At 37.1% G+C, this 17,060-nt stretch overlaps 1 protein-coding gene and 1 long non-coding RNA gene across 2 annotated transcripts in view; both read right to left on the reverse strand.

Annotated features, from left to right (window-relative positions):
- The window catches only part of LOC134650926 (uncharacterized), a 435,267-nt gene that overhangs the window by 386,828 nt on the left and 31,379 nt on the right, over positions 1 to 17,060 (reverse strand). The gene's annotated exons all lie outside the window — the stretch shown is intronic.
- LOC134650657 (uncharacterized) lies at positions 13,468 to 13,985 on the reverse strand. Its single transcript, XR_010097067.1, has 2 exons — positions 13,814 to 13,985; positions 13,468 to 13,622 (listed from the first exon to the last, which is right to left on the reverse strand). It is a non-coding gene; the product is annotated as an uncharacterized LOC134650657 (long non-coding RNA).

A 17,060-nucleotide genomic window follows, 5' to 3' on the forward strand; every position in this document is an offset into this window, starting at 1 on the left:
GCACAGATATGGCCGCTAGGTGGCGACAGCGCCACGCGCGGCTTATGGCTTTCCCCAAAATTGGGGCGGAACATCGCGGAGTGAGCCATGCCTGCCCACACTCAAAAGCCGCTGAACATTAAGCTAACCTACGAAACAGTAAGTATTTTTTCTTACTAAGTATACAACGCAATATGCGATAGAGGGATTTGATGTCTACTTAAACCATGTCATTAAAGAAACGTATCTGTTTGTAAGAAATCGCACTCGAAAGTCTATAAATTAAGTAAGAAATATAGTCTAATTTCAAACATAGACAGAGATAATCATACTATCTTTGTCCTACTCTAGTACTAGCACCCAAAATAAAAGGATGAGTTTTGTTCTTATTTACTGACAATTTGGTTTGACCAACTATAACTTACTGTACAATGGTGGAGGGTAGAACAAGTTTTCTACCAACAAACTGCTATGCAGTTTTGCAGATAAGTAATAATAATTATGTAACTTCTCTTTTAATCCATACTAATATTATAAATGTCTGTTTGTCTGTTACCTCTTTACGCTTAAACCGCTGAACCGATTTAGTTAAAATTTGGCATATAGATGGCATATTATCCAGGCGCTATACTTACGCTGTTGTCACTAATTCCACGCAGACGAAGTCGCGGGCAAAAGCTAGTAATAAAAAAATAAAAAAAAAACAGTGTGTGAACTGGTACAGAATTAATATTCCTTGACTATCGTTTAAAGGCTCGTAAAATGCTAAGCGTAAAACCTTCATTACAATATTTCATTGCTAAAGTAAACACTTAGCGATGCGGGCCCTTAAATATCCGAATAAATGCCTAGTTATCGGCTCAAAGGCCTTTGAAGCACGTTCGAGGTGTTTATATAATCGCGCGGGTGCACAGCCAAGAGCGGAGGCGTTGGCACCTTCAAACAATTAAGATCAATTTTGGCAAAGGATCAAACAGCATTTGGTCAAATATACGGATGTGTAGTCACAAAATATAACTATGTATGCTAGTTTTAAAGTATTTATGAATGGGCCATTGGTTGTCTGAAATAAAGATTCATTCATTCATTCAAATATATATTTTGCTTTGGCAACACCTACCTTTTCGATTATTTCTCTGTTTCCGCTACCCAAAGGTTATCTGGAAGAGATCGCTCTTTAGCGATAAAATCGCCTGTTTGAAGAAAACGAATTAATCATAGTATAATTTGCGTCCGAAGGCCATCCGGCAGTTGTATTATATTTATCAGTGGCGGTCACAATCAAAATATAATTGAATTTGTTCAGTAAATGACATACAAACACCATTGCGGTTTGTTTCTTCCGGATTAAGCGCCAGCGAACGAAAATATTTGTTGAGGTAATTGAGAATTGTAGGTACTTACCTAAATCAATGTGTACGTAGGCGTTCAAATTAAGAAGATTAATCAATCGATTTAATGTAGATTTCTGTTTGATAAATAAGGTTTCCTCACTGATTTTTAGGGTTCCGTACCTCAAAAGGAAAAAAACGGAACCCTTATTAGGATCACTCGTGCGTATGTCTGTCTGTCTGTCCGACCATCCCCCCCCTCCTTTATCTACTGGGTCTAAATTTTTTTAAATGCACCAATTAATTATTTACCTAGATGACAGGAAAACCTATTAGAAATGTGCAGTCGAGCGTGAGTCGGACTTAATGTACGGAACCCCTGGAACGCGAGTCCGACTCGCACTTGGCCGGTTTTTCTGACTCAAATGTGGAACATTCAATTTTTACACGGGTTTTCACATTTCATCCAAAGCTGCATTAAATAACATAATTATAATTCATGCCCAATAACTGTAGCAGTCACCCTATGGTGACTGCTACAGTTATTGGCCACTTCAAATTAATTGGCCTTTCCTAACTACTAAAGAAAGAAATAAGTCAATTGAAACCTTATTGTTAAGAGCGGCCAATTACTATGTAGTGGCCACTGACTTAATATAAAAGAAATAGACACACAAAGCAGAACAAAAACGTCAACAAATGTGAATCCCAATGACGTTTCGCACCATTTGCATTGATGATAAAAACGCTTACGTAAATTTTGAGTCAAGATAAATGTTTCGTACAGAAAAGAGCTTAATGTCGTAAGCATTAAGTGTCAAATTTGCATACATAAGTACCAACACTGTTAAAAAATTTAGTCCGATGGCACTAAACGTAACGTATTTACGTCAAGCAACGTCAAACGAGAATAATGAACGAATGGAGTCACTTTGGTACACTTTAATAGGTATGTAGATGTACAGAAAAACCAATTGAAGTAATAAATAAAACAAATTTAATTTAATCGGGAGTTCAAATAAAATTAATTCGTGGTTCAAATTCAAACAAATTAAATTTTTAATAAGTAAGTATACGTCTTTAAATACTAATTTCCTTGAAATAAATTCAACTTATTAAATAAAATAACTGTGTATTTTAGATCTACATTTACTCATCGCATGGGTGCACGGGGACATTTAGGTACTGATTGGATTTTTTTTATAAAGTCCATACTTTATAAAAAAAATCGGGTTTTTCCCACTAGTTACCACCAAGTTGATATCAGTGGCAACTACTAGGAAATTTTTTCCCACCTTTTACCACTGGTAACTACTGGGAAAAATAATTCCCACTAGTTACCACCAAAGCGAGTTGGTGGAAATAACCCAAAAAAATCCTGTGGTTGTCACTGTGTTCAGACAGGTTTAGCATTTACAGTTAGTTGATATAAGCCCTTATTGGTTGTCAGAAACAGGGAAATGGGCCGATCACACAAGTGCCGTTTTGCTTTGTTTAAAACTGCATCACCCCTATCTCTTGCTATAATTAAATAGCAGTCCACTTTGCACGTCGCATAGGTTTTCTTGGAAATCTTGAATTTAAACATAATATTATTCCTTACGAATTCCATATAAAAATAAATATTGACCTCACATCGACTCATTAGATTTTTGTTCCTTGACGTCCCTTCTTTGGTACTAACAAATTAATTTATTCAAAACCATAAAATTACCACCAGATTACATAAATTATGTAATGCTATCCAAAGAACTAACCGAAAGTAATACATTCCATCCTTTTTCCTTGTTTTATCATTGTTATTTTTACATACTTTAACGGCACATTTCGTAATTGTTGACAACTTCACATTTGAGCGTTTCAAACAAGACTAAACGAAAAAGTAACGCGTGACCTGTTTCAACGTTACTTTTGTGGGGCCATTTTTTGCGGCTGATTGGGTATCCAGTTCTTTATTCTATATCAATGGTAGTGGCCAATAAAAAAAAATTGTTTATTTCAGACCATGGGATCCATATTTTTATTAGTTAACCTGAAAAACTTACATCCTATGTTAATAAAAACACTTTAACGGCGAGCGTGATGGGCTCCTTTGCATCTGGAGGGACTCGCGAATTTTGTGAATAGTTTTTGTTCTGTTAGTTGCTAGTTTAGGTTAAGACATTAGTAATTTTTAGATTTGCCTTTAACTATGTATTAACTTTTTTTTATAACTATAGCAGTCACCCTATAACGTTTAAGTTACAACTGTGTTGTTTCTACATCGTTGAGTTACTGTATATTGCAAGCCTCTCGATAATAATATAACAGTGACAACAGACGCACTGTAACAGTACAATCATAACATGAAGTCCTCGTAACTTACCTAGCTAGCTACAGCTACCGCAAGTTATTCTTGCTAATTAACAACTGCAGACAGCGAACAATGTTCAGAGAAGCGAATAAACTCACTAAAGACTTTGACAAGGGACTAAGGAACAAATCTTGTTAACAAATTGTAAATTACTGAAGTACCGTAAACTGGGGTGAGTAGGGTCAAAACTGAAATTCAAACCAAGATAACATTTTATTTTTACATATGAAAACTGAATGGTGTATATGATAAGTGTTCCGGACGTTTGTATTTTAGTTTTTATTTTATTTTGGGTAGTTCCATTTCATAACTTTGACGATAAAGAGGAAAACCCACCTCACCCCGTAGTGCCTCGTATTTGGGGTGAGAGGGGTTTTCATACAAAGGTGATTTTGGAAGATTGTTGGATCGATTTTTTTTATGCGTATTACTATAGCTCCATTTTAAATTGGAATACATTATTTTTGTAGCAGTAGCCTTAAAATCCCTTCTCATACCCCTCTCAAACCTTCTCTCCCCATTCATAACCCACCTCTCCCCGCGAAACCTACTCTCCCCGTTTTACGGTATTTCGTTTATTGAAGCAGCGTTTCGAGAGATTGAAGTTATGTTTTGACAATGTGGCTGGATAATTCGGTCTTTATAGGACTTCAGCAATTAGTAAAGTACCTACTTATTTGATTAATGTTTCAATATAATTTGCAGTCACCGTTTAAGTTAAATAAGTTATTACTAGATAAGTAGTTAACTAAGTTAACGAACTTGTTAAAACAGCAAGGGCAGTCGACTGCGAAAAAGAGTAGGTCCTTAATCACTTGTAGGTATAGAAACTTAAATGTTCATATTATTTTCCTTTTTATTGGGGGAAGTACCACATTATTACAATCTATAAATTGTAAATACAGATGTCAATCACAATGAAAAGAATTATAAAAAAGCGGCCAAGTGCGAGTCGGACTCGCCCATGAAGGGTTCCGTATTTATGGGATTTATGACTTATTAAAAAAAAACTACTTACTAGATCTCGTTCAAACCAATTTTCGGTGGAAGTTTGCATGGTAATGTAAATCATATATTTTTTTTAGTTTTATCATTCTCTTACTTTAGAAGTTAGAGGGGGGGGACACACATTTTACTACTTTGGAAGTGTCTCTCGCGTAAACTATTCAGTTTAGAAAAAAATGATATTAGAAACCTCAATATCATTTTTGAAGACCTATCCATAGACACCCCACACGTATGGGTTTAATGAAAAAAAAAATTTTGAGTTTCAGTTCTAAGTATGGGGACCCCCAAAATTTATAGTTTTTTTCCTATTTTTCTGTGAAAATCTTAATGCGGTTCAGAGAATACATCTACTTACCAAGTTTCAACAATATAGTTCTTATAGTTTCGGAAAAAAGTGGCTGTGACGTACGGACGGACAGACAAACGGACAGACGGACGGACAGACAGACAGACAGACAGACTTGACGAATCCATAAGGGTTCCGTTTTTTGCCATTTGCCTACGGAACCCTAAAAATCAAATAAATGTGGAATTGGTAATACATTGGACCGGCAATTCAAGGAGTCCCGCATTGGCCAGAGTTGATCATGATCATCGTTGATTTTTTCATTGTGATTGACATCTGTATTTTACAATTTATAGATTGTCACTTGTATAGAAACTTTTTCAAGGAAGCATCCCGTAGTCTTCTTCTGACTTTGTAATTTATATTTAAGTAGTAATTAGTACAATTCGACTCTATATTTAAGTAAGAATGCGAATGCTGCAAAAAAGCTCTAAGACCATGACGCAAATAACTTTCATGTCAGATTTCATTTCGTATGCAAACAAAATTAACAGTTCAAAAGGCTCTCATTTACCAGCGGGTCACCACGAACCCTCGGCTCATTTTTTATGTAGATTGCTTCGAAGAAAAGTTTTACAATATCAGTCTGCGACGCGCGAAGTCCCGTCAGGGCCTCCGGGACCTACGCTGTATTAAATTCGGCTATTTTCTTCTGTCTGCCGCCATTCGAACACTTCACGGGCTGCTTAAGTGCCGCGAGGACCTTTACGAGACGAACGAGACGCTAGGAAAATATTAAAACGGTTACGTATGATTCAGTAACGCTGATGGCGCACTCGAACGATCAAACATTGTTTAAACTGCGCAAATTCGCAAATGGAAAAGAAAGAAGACGTGGAATCTTTAAATGTACTCGGCTACAATAAGTGCTGGCTCTCTCGTGGTGAATGAACATTTTTATAACAAATGCTGTGAAGGTAATTAACATGAAATGCCACAACATATAGAATAGTGAAGTAAATTTCAACTAAACTTCAAATAGGGTGTTTTATTTTAAGTTATTTTTCAACATGGTGTTACCTCGTCAAGTACCTAACTACCTACCTACCTACCTACCTACCTACCTACCTACCTACCTACCTGTCTACCTACCTACTTACCTACCTACCTACCTACTTACCTACCTACCTACCTACTCGAATCAAGCAACCAAACCAGTCATACGAATTGACTCTTACGAAAATTGATATTTCTATAATATATGTTTGTGGCATATTGTTTACACAAATCGAAGGACTAATATTTCCATATCATCAATAAGGAAAAATCGGGAAGTTACAAATCTATAGAAAAACATAATAATAAAGTCATAATTAGGCCCGTGAAATCCAAAAACACACAAAACAGTCATAATAATCATAGTATTTTTACCCAAAACGTAAATTGCATACCTATTACCTATATACCTTTGTTCATTTTTATTAGGTTCCTGGCTACCGACCGCACTCTCACATCAAGCAAATACCTCCCGTCTGTTGAGGAAAGTTATGTAGTAAGATATGAACATTTTAGCTGAACAATGTCTCTTCGCATTTTACATCGCGAATGTAAGGGAATATATTCCTGAAGACTGTTCAAGCATGCATAGAGCTGGCAAGAACGTATATTCACCCACAACCGGCCGACGTTATTATTTTATTATACAAATAGTTGAAAAATATGTTAACCAAAGATAGCAAAGCCCGTTTAGATTCCAACAACAATCCTAAAGTCGCCATGTAAATAAATAAACAAAGGAGTTATGGTTCGGAACGGAATGTCAGCGATTTTTATGCATGTTTCATTTTAAATGGAATAAACGAAGTGAAAAGGAGAAAAAACATCTCGAAAGCAAATTACAGGAAGCGAACGAAACTAAAATGCGGGACGGCTCGCTCTGGCTTGAACTATAAAATATTTGCATCCAAACGAGGCCAGCTACAATAAGATGGAAATGCAAAACCCGCTGCAGAGTAATGCATATTGTCCGCTCACGCTTAAAGAAAAGGGCATTTTATTAAAACAAAAACTCGTTGTTAGATGAGTTTACTAATAGCTCAAACTAGCTTAACTATGTGCTATGGCCATTAGCCATTATAATGTTCTCTATCATTAAGTACATTTCTTATAAAAAAAATTTTTTTCAACGTTTTATTAGACTTATTTTTTAACTTTTGACTCTTTGTCAACTTGATATAATCTAGGCTAGCAGGCTAAAGTTATATCGCCATCTAAATTCTAAGAACAATTCGATGCTTATTATTATATCGAAATTAGCAACTTTCTTTCACACAAATTTTCGCAAAAATAAGTAGTTATTAACCCGTTGCAACGTACATTAAGTACGCTTGAAAAACTTTTGTTATATACGAAACTTGCGGTTAGCTGTGGTCGCGAACATTTTACTAGCTCCTATAGGTCCAGCGAGCTTGGGCAAATGTACTAGAACCAATGTAAGATCACCTCGAGATCCATAACAACTGTATGTAGCTGTAGAACGCACTTACACTAGTCCACCTGAACCTTCAAATTGTATGTACGCGGTTAAGCTGTTAGAATGGTGTCCCTGTACGTTGGGCTTTTGTTCTGCCACGAGCATGTTGGTAATTAAATGGCGAAATGGCCTAATAATTAATCTCGGATTCTCACAAATGATGTGAGGAGATACAGAAGAGATTATTTAGCAAACACATGAAACACATTATAGGAGTTAATGGAACGTGATATAAGATATTTACTTAAGTTTTTTTTTATATTGCAAACTGTGCAATAACCACAAACCTTGGTATCATCAAATAAGATGTCATTAAGTGTCTATAAAAATGTATAAACTAGAGCCCGTTTACTCTTAGTTTAGATAGAACTACAGGTATATAATGTTTTTTTTTTACGAAACACAGACGACGGGAGCAAATATGTCACTGTTTTACGTATACTCTATCATTTTTATTGATATTAAAGATAGAGATTGCGTAAAGTTATGCGATATTACACGGTGCTAAAACAACGCCGAATTCGGAATGTCACTTACTTATCATGCAACCTTTTTATTTCACCGCCTTCGCAATAATTTGATAAAATCTCGTGTATATGGGGCTCGTTGTCAACCCGCCAGGCTGGACGGTCGCCAGGCGGTATACGCGGCTTTTTATACACGCACGAACTCGCTGTGGTATACTCCGTTTTAATTTAGCCATTTTGGCACGTCCCAGCGGAACTGCGGATCATTTGTATTAGGAATACGGATAATATGATCCGAGAGGCGACGACTAAATTACTCTCCCCGAGGGGAGTTGGTCGTTTGCGTTATTATGAGTCGTCTCGAAAGCCTCTAGTTGTTCCCCTCCGTAAACATAAAACGGCGTATTTTGGAAAAATAATTACTCTGTGCATACACATTAATTTTATCACCAATTCGCCGTGTTGTTTTATTTGGCCTCGTGATGTTATATTGTTTGTTTAGATGTTGATACTGGTATAATAAAATTTGAGTTTTATTTCCTGTGTTTTTACAGCATAATTATGACGAAACTTTTTAAATAATTATAGTAGGTACCTATAATTATTTTAACTTCTACAAAATTATAAAATGTAACCAAATACTTGATAGGTATCTTGTATTGTACTACCTAAATATTAGAACTCGGCCTCGAAACTAGTAAATAGGTAAATATCTTATTATTAAATTGTACAACGGGACTTAATCGCGTATCTAAGTTTTAAGATTTACCTCCGACGTTTCGAGAACGGCGTTGTCCCCGTGGTCTGGGAGGTAAATCTTAAAACTTAGATACGCGATTAAGTCCCGTTGTACAATTTAATAATGTGTAAAAATCGTGAAAGTCTAAATCAGTGTTAGGTAAATATGTTGTTTTATTACATACATAAACCCACAGTCATTACTTAGGGCGTATAGCCTCGGACATTAGTAAAAGGGTTAATATTTTGTATATTCATACCATAAGCCGGATTTAGATAACTTTTAATACTTAATGTAAGTATTATGTAATATCCCTACTGTGTACCCTTGCTTAAGTGTTCATAATCAAGACATTTCTAGCACAAAATAGACGAAACATTTTTAAAGCATCCATTGTCCTTATTGAAAATTTACTGTAAAAGTATCGAACACAGAACATATAAAAGAGGTTAGAATGGCTATCGCGCGCAGTTAGTACCGGTGTCGCCGCTCGTTCCTCTCCACATTTACTAACACTCGCGCAACGGTAGTAAAAACTTGTGTGCGTGGTGAATGGATAGGCCTCCTTTAGACAGATTTGATGTCTGGCTTCTTAATCTGAAGGTTATTGTGGCGCAAAAGGCATGTTTACTTCGTTTTTCGGTCAGCGCGGGCGAGTAGCATGCGAGCGTTTGCTCAAAACTGGCGGCAACACGTACCCTGCTCGCATCGCCATTCTAACGTCTTGTTCTGTGGTATCGAATCTCAATAAAAAAGTTGACAAAGCCCGCGTAGCTGCTACGAGTGCACTGCTACGTGCGCGAGGCCGAAACTCGTAGCTGATATTACTCGCTACGTGGAAGCTGTCCCACTGCCGTATTCGAACTTCAAGATATTCACAAGAGACGACACGTACTAGATCCATTCTAGATACGTTATAGTTTAGATTTCAACTAGTTCTCTTTTGCAGCGCAATTCGGGCAACCAATGTCACTTTTACGATACATTGTGTTAGATATTTATTAGATATGAATTAGATCTCTAAGTAATATCTTGTGGAAATAGTTTAAGAGTATCTCCAGAATCGCGGAAAATTCAAATTTGACAGGTTAGATCTTAAGTGATGAACAAGAATTGATGATAGTTTTTCTATAACTATTGTTTATAATTTTGTATTGTTGTACTGCGTCGCCATTTTGAACAGTTGGCCACCGACAAGCGATTAATAGCCGCTCTATACTCGCTAATTAAGGTCTCTGCCCACTACACCGTATCATACCATGACCGTGCTATGAACGTGTCAGGCAAAAAAAATATGTTTGTATTAAAAAGTATGAGACTATGCCGACTAGCCCGTTCCGTCACCGACCATACCCGTAGCGTGCCATGCACGGACCGTCAAAAATTGTCGGCGAGGATAATTTGCCGGTGCGGAAACGCTCCGTGCATGGCACGCAACGTTGCCAGAACGGTGCGTGCAGGCGGCGACACGGTGAACATAAAGTTAGAAACGATTAGGGTCATTGCATTAATATTCACATTGAAAAAGAATATCATACCAATTCCATTTTAACGACAGTTTGTCCTTCTCACATCAATTTACCTGTAATCCTCCTCGATGTGAAAGAGCTCTAAGACGACGGGCGAAAATTGGTTCCCAAAGATTATTCACTAAAGTCTATTTTTTTTATTCCGTAGACTGAAATGACAGTTAATTGTATGAACATGAAATGTCATTTCATACTATTAACTGTCATTTCAGTCTACCGAATAAAAAAATAGACTTTAGTCCACCTCATTAGAGTCTGTGCGGAAAGAGAAGAGTCGTGGAATGTATGGGGCCCAATACATTCCACGACTCTTTTCTTTCCGCACAGACTATACTGTTAGAATTAGTTAATACACAATGAATGTCCTTTGGACTCAAACTCGATATGTTTGTGTTGGGAATGTTGGGGTTCGTTTGTAGGTGGGCAACATTTCCATGATTACTTTTGTTTATTTTTGTTAAATTGAGTTTTATGTCATCCGAGTATTAAAAGCACCTATCATCCGTCATAAAAAGCGAAGTGTTAGAAGCCCCGGCCTAGACCAGGACCGTTCTAACGTGAGTCATCCTGAAGGTCTTCAACCAATCAAAAGTAGAAATAATCTTACATCCATCGACAAAACCTAGGGTATTTTTGTATTCGCCGATCAAGACGATCAACAACGTGAACGTGACAAATGCTCCCTCTTTATGCCAATTATTCTCGTTCCAAATCTACATAAAAATTGCTTTTTATCATAATATTTAAGCAAACCCGAGGACGTATCAGAGTTCCCGGGGGAGGCATCCCGTCTGTTGATTTATCCGCCGACGAGATATTCGCCGGCTTACACAATAATAATTTAACGGTGTTGTTAAAACCTCGCTATAAAAGTGAAATATCCCTGTGCCAGCTACAGGTTGAATACGAACGGAATATCAAGTTACTTTGAAATAAATACTTTAAAGATAAAGATAAAGATATATTTATTTGCAAAAATGTAGTGATAGACATACACTACATTTCATTTCATTTTTAATTGACTGTATTCAGAGAAAATTCGCCGCAGCTTTTTCAGTCGCGCTTTTCAATATGGTTAGTTTTACCTCGATGTAGATACCAGGGATGTTGCGAACATCCGCATCCGCAACCGCGGAACTTCCGCATTATTTTCAACATCCGCATCTGCATCCGCATAAAATAAAATTGATGCGGAGCTTATGCGGATGCGGATGTCAAACAAGTCGGTACAGGAACGTCTTAGCGGCGGCGTAAGTGCTAGGTAATTTCGTCATTACCTATAACGAAATCGTCTAGATCCAGAAAAGTCGGCCAAGTTACTGTTTATTAAATATAACGCACCTATATTCTTGCTCAAATACTAAACGTTTCGTTTTTTTTGTAATATTTAAATACTAATAATGTAATATTTGACGTTTTCTAAGTACCTAATCTTGACATCCGCATCCGCGGATGTGAGCCTTTAAATATCCGCATCCGCGGATGTCAAAAAATCTGCATCCGCAACATCCCTGGTAGATACGTATTTAGTTTCAGACAGAAATCTAATTTTGTCGGGGCGAGATCAGAATATTGTATTAAAGCCCGTTCGGCGCGGATAAGGTTAACACTTTTACTCTAATTAAGACGTAATTAGAGTGACAGAGAAAAATGTCCGCAATTAACGAACTTCGATTTCCGCGGTTCTAGCCCAGGTACTTACTCGGTTGGCTTCGATTGTATTTAGGTAAATCCTACTATCAATTTTTTAAACATAGCCGAAACATTATCACTTGAGGAATTTGATTGGTAAACGAGTATATTGTACAGTGTGTCCAGCATAGCAGCGTGCAATGCTATCGAGGCATCTCTAACCAAAGGATTTATGAGTATAAGGTGTAAATTTTGCATTAATTTCTAAACATGCGGAAAACACATCGACATTTAAAAGATGATATAAAAACTGATATATAAAGTGTCATTCAATAGAACTTGCTAACTATGTAAACAAAAATTACTAGTAATTTGACATTCAGTGTCAATTTTAGTATGGCGGTTTGTTTACATAGTTAGCAAGTTCTATTGAATGACATTTTACAGTCATCTTCTTTTCATAAAAAGTAAATAGATTTAGTTAACATGTTGTTTTAACAACATTTTGAAGTCGGTCGGTCGGACATTCTGTACATATTACCCCTCTACTCATCGTGACGTAACGGGATTTATAGTTTGTCAAATGACTGTCTCATAATTTCAAACATAGACTGAGAGAATCATACTATCTTTACTTACTAGCACCCAAAAGAAAAGAATGAGTATAGTTTTTTTGTTCTTACTGACAAATTGGTTTGAATGGCCATTGCGGCTATTATGCACTATGCAGGGTAGCTTATCCTGGGTAGGGCGGAATAGTGTTAATAAAAAAACCGGCCAAGTGCGAGTCGGACTCGCGCACGGAGGGTTCCGCACCATCAACAAAAAATAGAGCAAAACAAGCAAAAAAACGGTCACCCATCCAAGTACTGCCTCCGCCCGACGTTGCTTAACTTCGGTCAAAAATCACGTTTGTTGTATGGGAGCCCCACTTAAATCTTTATTTTATTCTAGTTTATTTGTTGTTATAGCGGCAACAGAAATACATCATCTGTGAAAATTTCAACTGTCTAGCTATCACGGTTCGTGAGATACATCCTGGTGACAGACGGACGGACGGACGGACGGACGGACGGACGGACGGACGGACGGACAGCGGAGTCTTAGTAATAGGGTCCCGTTTTTACCCTTTGGGTACGGAACCCTAAAAACAAGCAACAACGGTTGCACTCCGGGAGTGCCGATAGAAGTGAAAACTCACCTCACTATGTTACCGACGTCCGGTAACACGATACATACGTTTAGCGGAGGTATTCTATTTATTTATTATATATTATTATCATTCTCAAATAAGATCACACTTTTTCATTAACATGTTTATTTACATACTGCCATGACAACGTCAAATTATTTGAACATAGGTAAAGAGTCTTGACAAGGAGTCCGCAACATAAATGTCAAATAACATTGAGTTTTTCTTTATTGATTTAAATTCCATTTAAATTATGAGTGGCCACCTTACGGGGCTTACGGTCACGTGATCGCCTTACGCCCCTTACGGTCACGTGATCGCCTTACGCTGTCTCGAGTTTATAATTTTTTCCCCACCTCAAAAAGTGCCCAGCGCCGCTAAAGAAGTTTTCACTTCAATAAAAAAAAACACATTAGGCTTTATGCTTTTATTTACGTATCCCATTTATAATATTACGATAATTTAAACGAAAACAACAATTTTGTGTAACTGTACAGTTTAGTTTAAAAGATGTGCAAAGAATTGACGTTACCTTAAGTAAAACACAGCCATTAGATTAATGCCTACTTATGTCTATAATAATGTAAGGGCGTACATTGACCTGCCATTTCCGATCTCTATCGCACTCGTTCCTAATTATATTGCTGTCGCGCCCATGATGCAGGTGGCCAATACCACTGTGCGGGCGGGACAGCAAAATAATTATGCGCGTGCGATAGAGATAGGACATTGCTGGTCGATGTACATAATTCTTCGTGCTTAACGTCCTCACTTTAGTAAAACTAATTAACGCTCAGAGTAGCTACAAAACATTACATCTTTGAGAAACAAATGCTTTATTTTACTTAGATTACACTCTACATACTTTGGGTATAATTTAAATGTGCTTTATACATTTTAAGTTAATTTTTGTTAACATTGAGTTATAATTTACAATGTACAAAAAATATTCTCCCCTTTAAAAGAATTTACGAGGGTCTATATGATAATTATTTGTTTTCTTAAGTTAAAGGCCAGAGCACACCGGCTGCGCGTGCGATGACGCGCCGTGCGCATGCGCTATTGACGTGTATCCCAGGACGGACCTTATGGGCACTAAAAATGGTACTAGTTCAGCGATATCACTCACGAATTCGAGCCAATCGTGCACTCTAACGCAACTATTTGCGATCAATCGCACGCGTGATGTGAACTCATCAACCTATTGCGTTGTAGCGGTGTCACACCGCTTTACTGGCCCCATTCTTATTGCCCATAAGGCTAGTCCTGAGATATACGTCAATGTGCGTTATTAATGTTGGAGTCGACTACGCATGCGTGCCATTTCTCATAAAGATCTGTATATTACAACGCGCACGGTGTGCACTTGCACGTCTATTTACGCACTCGCATCCGGTGTGCACAAGCCTAAAATGAAACTAACTGATCATCTGATGGAGGTACTTTTTCTCTGGACATTCATGAAACATTTCATTCATATTGAACTTTAATTTTGAAACTTAGACCGAGGAAATGATTAAATCGATCCTCATAAGCTCATACACCTTGATATTATCGTGATGACCCAAACTGCAACTACCGCATTTGCGTTGACTTTTCCACCTGTAACAAAAAACAACATATTAGAAAGAAAGAAATAAATAAAGAAAGAAAATACATTATTTACGTCCATAGACTAGGAATCCTCTAGACGGAGTTTAGAGTAATTATTTCATGAAACCGATGCTGCCAAAAATACGGGGGTGCGGCGGGACAGGTGAGCGAGTCCCGTGCCGTGATTGGTCCGTTCAAAGACACGGACCAATCACGGCACGGGATTGACTCGAAGATGGAGTAAAACTACCGTATAAGTGGCAGAGGGGGTAGCGTTACTATGCTCAGTATGTTTACGTCAAACCAAACCAATTCATTACATAGAAGACATAGGGACCCGATTCGAATTTTGAACTAGATATCTATTGGATATCTATTAGACATCACCAAGATAGTCAAGATACGACAACGATCTTTTTAAGATCTAGCCTGTCAAATTTGACATTTCGGCGATTCTGGAGATACTCTTGAACGATTTCCACAATATTAAATTGTACAACGGGACTTAATCGCGTATCTTAGTTTTAAGATTTACCTCCGACGTTTCGAGGACGGCGTTGTCCCCGTGGTCTCGGAGAAGATTGGCTTAACTTGACATCAGCATCTTCTAACAAAAATAAATCTTCTAATAAATCTACTAACGTCGGAGGTAAATCTTAAAACTTAGATACGCGATTAAGTCCCGTTGTACAATTTAATAATGTGTAAAAATCGTGAAAGTTTAAATCAGTGATTTCCACAATGTCTAAAACATCTCGTTATATATTAATAGATCACAAAACGATTTTGAAACGATCTTACTACGTTAATTTAACGTAAAAGTGACATTGGTTGCCCGAATTGAGCTTCAAAAGATATTTAGTTGAAATCTAAACTACGTATCATTCTCTTCTCTAGAACGAATCTTGTTTTCCGACTACCGCGGATAGACGGTACGTAGCGCTGATTTTCAGTGGGGACCTAACTATTATAGTACTTTTTTTTTTTAATCTTGTTTATTTTATAAGCCATACATCTTATGATTAAATCGGCTTAAAAATAATAACATTGTAACTTAAACTTTAGGTGTTACTTAAAACATTGGGGTTACTACTTAAGGAGTATTTTTATAATATTCAAATCTAACAAAAATTACCTAGATACTTAAACTTTAGGTGTTACTTAAACAATTGGGGGTACTTGAGGAGTATTTTTATAACTATTATAGTACTTAATTATCTACAATTTTAACTGTAAGCATTACGCGTATTTTAAAGTAGTAGCTCTGTGGGCAGATTTCGTGAAACCCGGAGTAATCTCCGCGATTTTAAACAGTTTACAAAAACTGAATCGATAAAAAAAACCATACAATTATAACTAACCTGCGGGCGCAGCATCGTTCCATTTTTATCGCCTGTCACTATGCCCGTCACTTTCGCACTTACATACTTGATAGAACGTGACAGGCATTGTGACAAGCGATAAAAATGCAAACGTGCTACCGCCGCTGCTCATAAAATTCGACGAGAATCGGTTGATAAATGCGACTTGTGCAATAATGTACTTACATAAGAACAGCCGGACATACGGATATGGTAATGAATTGAATAACTTTTCGAACTCTTAAGGATTACTCACGATAGAACGGTCCGGGACCGGGACGAGGTGTTAGACGTTTCTATAGACAGTCACTTCAGAGAGCCTCGGTGATCATGTGATGCTTTCTTTAGAAACGAAGAATGCCTCGGAACAGGTCCGGTCTATTTAGCATGAGTCATCTTTTATTTATACGTTCGAATCAACATGTGTTGGGCAAATACCGAAATAGAAGATCGAATGCCTCCGATAAGTCAAGGTGAAATTTTGTTTTTCAATTTATCATTTTAGTTTAAAACATATTTATTCTACTAAATACAAATAACAATTTTAGTATCTAAATTAATCCCTAAATACAAACAGTAAAGTTCTAGGAACCTAAATAAATATTAGCCTCATATTCCCTAGTTGAGAGTTACAGAACGGGGTCGCAGCGCTAACAGAGCCCCGCCTGGTGATTATGACTCATAGTTGGTCACCATTTACAAATAAACGATGTTAAACTAACTCGCCATAACAGTTCATTTCATAATTAACCTTTTAGGTATATAATAAGTTAATATGTTGGCTGGGTGGTTAAAGTTATATAACATATTCCATAATAAGTACCTACGTTAAAGAAAATTGTCGCTTTTGTCAGACTTGGTGCACTTAAAACATTCCATGTGAATCATTTTGACAATTGATTCTATTTTTGAATAATTCCTTGAGAAGAGACATTCACACAAGTTTGATAAAACCCAAGTAATAAAGCTGTAGATACACAATGATTAGAGTTTATGCTGAAACGAGTCTCGAATTAGAGAAGTTAGGACATATTACGCAGCTAGCGCAACTTTTGTA

Source organism: Cydia amplana, chromosome 9 (assembly GCF_948474715.1).
Source record: "Cydia amplana chromosome 9, ilCydAmpl1.1, whole genome shotgun sequence".
Taxonomy (NCBI): Eukaryota; Metazoa; Arthropoda; class Insecta; order Lepidoptera; family Tortricidae; genus Cydia; species Cydia amplana.